We start from the raw sequence: 6,884 nt of genomic DNA, 5'->3' as shown, positions 1-6,884 counted from the left end.
ACCCCACCTGCCAAAATTGACCAATCATAATCCTTTGTGTCTTTGGCCACAAAAATTGGCTTGAAGAATTGGAACAATACTTCAGCAGGGCCAATCAGAGACTTTTCAATCTGTATCAGGAAAGATAAGCCCTATTCCTCTATAGTTGTGAGGTTAAATGGGTAGAAGTCTGGAAGCTCTGAGTAGCCATGCATGTTCACTGTTTCCAACAAGATCTGCTGGGCTGGGGATGGGGCTGGGGCTCAGCAGTAGAGCACTTGCCTAGCATGTGTGAGGCCCTGGGTTCGATCCTCAGAACCACATAAAAATAAATAAATAAATAAATAAATAAATAAATAAATAAATAAATAAATAAATGTATTGTGTTTAACTACAACCAAAAAATACATTAAAAAAAAAAAAAAGATCTGCCACAGATGTAGACAAACAGAAGTTAAGGAAAAGCTCTAATTGTCATGGGCTCAACCATTCTTCATTTACATTTCTTTTTTCTGTATTTTTCAACAGCTTTATTAGGATACAATTCACTTAATCATGTAGTGCACTCATTACAAGGGAAGAATTCAATAGTTTCTAGTATATGAATAGTATCATGGAACCATCACTGCAGTCAGTTTTAGGATATTTTCACAGGCCCCAAAAGAACTCTCAATTAGTAGTCCTCACTTCTCCCTCACCTCCCCAGCTCTCAGGAGCCACAAATTTACATTCTGTTTCAGTATAAATTTGCTTATCCTTAACATTGTATATAAATGGACTCATCGACTATCTGATCTTTCATGACTGGCTTCTTTCACTGTAGCATAATAGTTTCAATATTCATCTATCATGTAGCATGTATCAGTACTGTATTCCTTTTTATGGCTTAATATGTCATAATATGAAGGGCAGTTGGATTGATATCACTTTTTAGCTATTCTGTATATGCTTTTGTGAACATCTGTATACAAGTTTTTACAGAGATGTGTTCTTATTTATCTTGGAGATACACCTCACAGTGGAATTGCAGGGTCATATTGCTGCCAATGTTTACTTTTTGAGGTACTGTCACACTCTTTTCCAGTGGGGCTGCACCCTTTTACATTTCATCCCCCCAAACACTTGTCATTGTCTATTTTTGGATTGTATTTAGCCATCCTAGTGAGTGTAAAGGGCTATCACAATTTGGTTGAACATCTTTTCAGTTGTTTATTTGCCAGTTTTATGTCATTTTTAGAAAGTATTTATTCAGATCATTTGCCTATATTTAAACTGGTCATTTTAAAATTAGTAGATTATACTCTTTAGAACAGTTTTAGATTTATAGAAGAAAAGAGTAGTTTTAAAAATCATTTTACTATTATTGAGTTGTAAGAATTGTAGATTCTAGATTCTAGTAACTTATCCGTTTAGTCATGATTTACAAATATTTCCTCCCATGTTGTGGGTTATTTTGCTCACTTTCTTGATGTTCTCTCTTGAAGTATTATTTTAAATTCTGATGTTAAATTTGTTTTTTCCCCCATAGTTGTTTATGCTTTTACTTCCAAATAGTCCTGGGTCACAAAGATTTATTTCTACATTTCTTCAAGGGTCTAATTGTTTTAGTTCTTACACTTAGCTCCGTGATCCTCTTAAGAGTTAATTTTTGTGTAAGAATGAGAAAAGAATCATTCTTTGGCATGTGATTACCATTTGTCTTAGACCATTTGTTGAAAAGACTGTTCTTTCCCTATGAATTGTCTTGGCATTCTAGTAAAAAAATTGGGCTAGGTGGGTAAGTCAGGGTTAGAGCGTTTGCATAGCATGCCTAAATTGGGTTGGGTTTGATCCCTCCTTCTTCCAAATCAAGTGACTTCAAATCTCTGGACTCTCAGTTTTATTCTTTGTGACTTATGTGTTTATCCTTATGCATATTTCTTTTGGCCCATTGTTTCACCTATTTCTGTTGGTTATCATAGATTTTATTATACATATATAAACAAAGCCTAAAGTTACACAGTATCTTATCTTAATCTCCCTTTGAATAACACAGTCATTTAAACTATTTAATTTGTATCATATCCTCTTCCCTTCTAACATGCAATTATAGAATATTATAGTTTTGTCTTTTTTATTTTCTATCCTTATAACTTAGACATTATTATTACTATTGTTATTATTTAAACAGACAGTAATTCTAGACATCTTTGTCATGTTGTTTCCTCATAGTCCTTTTCAAATATCAGCTAATACTTTTTGAGTAATTTTTATTCCTATGGAAGTGCCTCCTCTCATTACTTCAGTTTTTTTCTTGAAAGACAATTTTTCAGGGTACAAATATTTCAGGGTACACAATTTAAGTTGAGATTGTTTTCTTTCTCAGTGTTTGAGAGAAATATTATCATTTGGCTTTCATCTTTGGTATTGAGAAATCTATCAGTTTGTCATTCCTTTGTATTTTCTATTTTCTTTTACTAATTTTAAGGTTCTTGTCTCTTCTATTTTGCATTTTATACATGATGTGTCCAAACTGAAGTTTTTTTAAATTTTTACTTCAATTCCAGAAAAATTCTAGCCACTATTTCTCCAAAAATTCTCTCTACTTCTCTTTTAATCTCTTCTCTGGGACTCCAATTAAATACTGAGACACATATTTCATGACATCCAAAAATAATTGAAGTAAGGCTTAAATATGAAAGGCGATTTAAATAAAGGAGAATATTTGTATGACTTCAGGACTAGGAAGGATTTCTTGAAAAAATATAATAAAATATAACGTAGAGGACAATAGTAATGAATCTGATTATGTTAAGGTTAGCACCTGTAAAAAATAGCATTAGACATGTAAAAAGGTTTTTACTTGTTGGCTTGAATTCAAATATATGCATCAATTATTGAATTATTCTTCTGCATCTTCAAATTACCCTCTTGGTCAGTAGAAATCCTTCAAATTAGCTCTTGATCATTGTTGATGCAATTCTAACAATTTTTATAGTTTTCTCACTTCCTGTTATGACATTATAAACTCAGCCCATATATTTCCTATTTCAGATCCAGAGCTGGCCATTTATTCAAATATTCATGGTTTGTTTAGTGAAAAGTAGAATTTGAAGCCCACAATTGGTTTACCTTTGTAGTATTGTGGGGAACTAACTTATGATATTGAAAACTGTTAATGGGAAGCGGCATTTATTTTACTTTCCAGTATGAACTGTACCTCGGAGTCCCAATAGCTCACGAGAGAAAAGTATGTTTTTTTTTTCTTTCCACATTTTTTTAAATTGGTGCATTATAGTTGTACATAATTATGGGATTTTTGTTACATATTTGTACATGAAAAAAAAAACAATATAATTTGGCTAATATCACTTCCCAGTTCTTCCCCTCTCCTTTCCTCCCTCCCACCCCCTTGTCCTTCTCTACTGATCTGTCTTTGATTTTCATGAGATTCCTCCCTGCCTACCACTTTCCCTTTTTTCCCCTCTAGTTTCCACATACGAGAGAAAACATGTCACCCTTGAACTTCTGAGTTTGGTTTATTTCACTTAACATAATGGTCTCTAGTTCCATCCATTTTCCTGCAAAGGACATAATTTCATTTTCTTTATGGCTGAATAAAACTCCATTATATTTATATATCACATTTCCTTTATCCATTCATGCATTGATGAATACGTTGGCTGATTCCACAGTTTGGCTATTGTGAATTGTGCTGCTATAAACGTGGGTATGCATGCATCATTATAGTATGATGACTTCAATTCTTTAGGATAAATATTGAAGCGTGGTATTGTTGAGTCATATGGTGGTTCCATGCCTAGCCTTTTGAGGAACATCCTTACTGATTTTCATAGTGGTTATACTAATTTACATTCCCATCAACAATGTAAAAGTGTTCCTTTTTTTTCCTCCTCAGCATTTATTATTGTTTGTAGTCTTGATGACTGCCATTCTGACTTGTGTAAGATGAAATTTCAGTGTGGGTTTTGAATTGCTTTGAGGAAGGTATTTTTAAAAAGTTTTTTTTTTTTTTTTGTACCAGGGATTGAACCCAAGGATGCTAAACCACTGAGCCACATCCTTAGCCTATTTTTAATATTTTATTTTATTTTTTCTTTTTATCAGGTATTTGCATTTTCTTTTTTTTAACTTTGAAAAAAATTGTTCTAATTAGTTATACATGACAGTAGAATACATTTTGATGCATCATACATAAATGGGGTATAACGTCTCATTTTTCTGGTTGTTCATAATATAGTATTACACAGGTCATGTAATCATACATGTACATGGAATAATAATGTTCGATTCATTCTACTGTCATTCCTATCTCCATTCCCCCTCCCTCCCCCTATTTTATTTTGAGACAGGGTTTCGATAAGTTGCTGAGGCTGGCTTTGAACTCTTGATCCTCCTGCCTCAGCCTCCTGAGCCACTGGGATTATAGATATGCACCACTGCACTCAAAGTAAAGATTTTTAAAAAATATTTTCTTAGTTGTAGATAGACACAATAACTTTAATATAATATATATTATATATATATATAAAATATATATTTAATGTAGTGCTAAGGATCAAACCCAATGTCTCATACGTATAAGGCAAGTGCTCTACCACTGAGCTATAACCCTAGCCCTCAAAGTAAAGATTTTTTAATAGAAGTATTCCAGATGACAAATGAAGGTGAACTGATAATATCTTGGAGCCCTAATGAATAAATGGACCCAGGCAGTGAATATTAATGGTTGCTAGCATTTAAAAACAGAGTGTTCTTGATGATCTACACTACACCATTGATGAAGTTTTATGTATATATTATTTATAAAAATAAATAAATAAATATATTTATTTATTTATTTTTAGTTCAGTGATGTTTTTTCCACATTTTTTTATTGGTGCATTATAGTTTTACATGATGGGATTTGTTGTTCATATTAATGCATATACATAATATAACAATAAAATTTGGCCAACATCACACCCTACAACTTCGTCCATTAATGAAGTAATCTTGCCAAGATATTTGACATTGAATCTATCCAAACATTTCAATTGAACTGCTAGTTCATTGAAAACACGGGGGACAGAGGAACATGATATTCTATATCACATAGATTCAAATAGCAGAATTTCAACTTTAGGGACTCTACAAGACAAAACCTTGGCTTCATTAACAGTAAAGAAAATATTTCCAAAAATAAAAAAGAGGGATGAGGATGTAGTTTGGTGGTAAAGTGCTTGCCTTGTATGTGTGAGGTACTGGGTTCAATCCTCAGCACCACATAAAATAAATAGAGATGTGTGTTTATCTACAACTAAATAAACATTTAACCAAAACAAATAAATAAATTAAAAAAGAAGGGGAGAGAAAATGAGAGGACCTATAGATTAAAATGTACTTAAGAGATATATCAGCTAATTTTAGTGATAATTGAATATTGATTATTGAATATTGATAGTAATTGGCCATGCATTATTTACTCAAATTATAAAAGCATTTATAAAGCAACTGGAGAAATTTGAACAATGAATAGATAATTTGATGATACTATGCCATTATTATTATTTTTTTGTGTGTGTGTTTTTAAACATATTACTGGGTTGGTAATGGTATCACAGTTCTAGTTTTATGAAGAGTTCTTTTGGTCAGAGAATTATACTAAAATAGCTACATAGGATAAAAAAATATACCAATAGCCTAAATAAATATTGTATTAACCAGTTAAATGGTGTTGAAAACTTAATAGCAGAAACATAAAAATAAACTACACCTATCAGTTTACTCTAGAAGTCTGCACAAACTGTCTTAATCCCCCACCCACCCCTCGTAATGTACTATGTTTTACCTTCTTAGAATCTTTACCTAGTTCAATGAAACTGTAGGAGGCTAGACTATTCCCTCTGGGGATAGAAGTTTCTAAGTTCGATATCTTGATTATATTTGATGTTACATATAAAAAATAATAAAATAAAATAAAATATCTACATAGGAAATGATATGGTAACTGAGAATTTTCCTCTAAATAACATAATATAGTGGGATACAGAATGGTAGAGTAGATGAAAGAAAATTGACATGAGCTGAATGATGGGTACATTGGGGTTTATTAAATTATTTGTCCTATTTTGTATATGCTTGAGTATTTCCATAATAAGACTTTTTAAAGTGAAAAGACAATATACCACCTGGGACATTAGATATACTAGCTATATCCAATGTATTTTTTCCCCCCAGGGGAAAGCTGAATGCAGTCCCCTACTACCACAAATTATGTGGTCAAGTTTCCCACATTTGGGGAAATTGCAGGAATCAGCACATCTGGAGTGCAATGGATAAGCCACTGGGAAAAACACCTTCATGGTCATGGTAAGTGTGATACATTCAATGTCTTAAACCAAAAAAGTTAATATCAAGTGTGTGTGTGTGTGTGTGTGTGTGTGTGTGTGTGTGTGTATATATATATGAAAGTTCTTCATATCAGTAAGAAAAAGGCCAGAAACCCAATTTAAAAATTGGGCAAAAGGATAGGAATAGGCAATTGTCAGAAGAAGCTTTAATGATTATGAAACATATTAAAAGATATTCAGCTTTAATGTCATTTAAGAGTATCGAATTAAAATTACATTGAGATATCTTTGTTTAACTATTATTTTACCAAACATTAAAAATGCCTGATGACACACATGTTGTAGAAAAACGGGAACTGTCCTTCACTGTGGTAGGAATTAAACATTTCATATCCCCTTTGGAGACAAACTGGCAATATGTAGTAAGTCTGAAAATTTGCATAGCTCTCTGCAATAAAAAATTTCAAGACACTTGCCTTCTGTAAAGATGGGATGCAGGTGTTTAACCTGGTGTGCCAAACAGATGCACCAACTCCAAACTTTGAATCTGAAGATAATATTAAAAAGTAGGAA

At 32.3% G+C, this 6,884-nt stretch overlaps 1 non-coding gene across 1 annotated transcript; it reads right to left on the bottom strand.

Annotated features, from left to right (window-relative positions):
* Window positions 1-6,195: 6,195 nt before the first annotated feature.
* On the bottom strand, window positions 6,196-6,354 carry LOC143407661 (U1 spliceosomal RNA). The gene has a single exon (XR_013092403.1). It is a non-coding gene; the product is annotated as a U1 spliceosomal RNA (small nuclear RNA).
* Window positions 6,355-6,884: the final 530 nt, after the last annotated feature.

This window comes from Callospermophilus lateralis, chromosome 9, assembly GCF_048772815.1.
Source record: "Callospermophilus lateralis isolate mCalLat2 chromosome 9, mCalLat2.hap1, whole genome shotgun sequence".
NCBI classification, from domain to species: domain Eukaryota; kingdom Metazoa; phylum Chordata; class Mammalia; order Rodentia; family Sciuridae; genus Callospermophilus; species Callospermophilus lateralis.
This window is presented reverse-complemented; position numbering and strand designations above follow the sequence as displayed.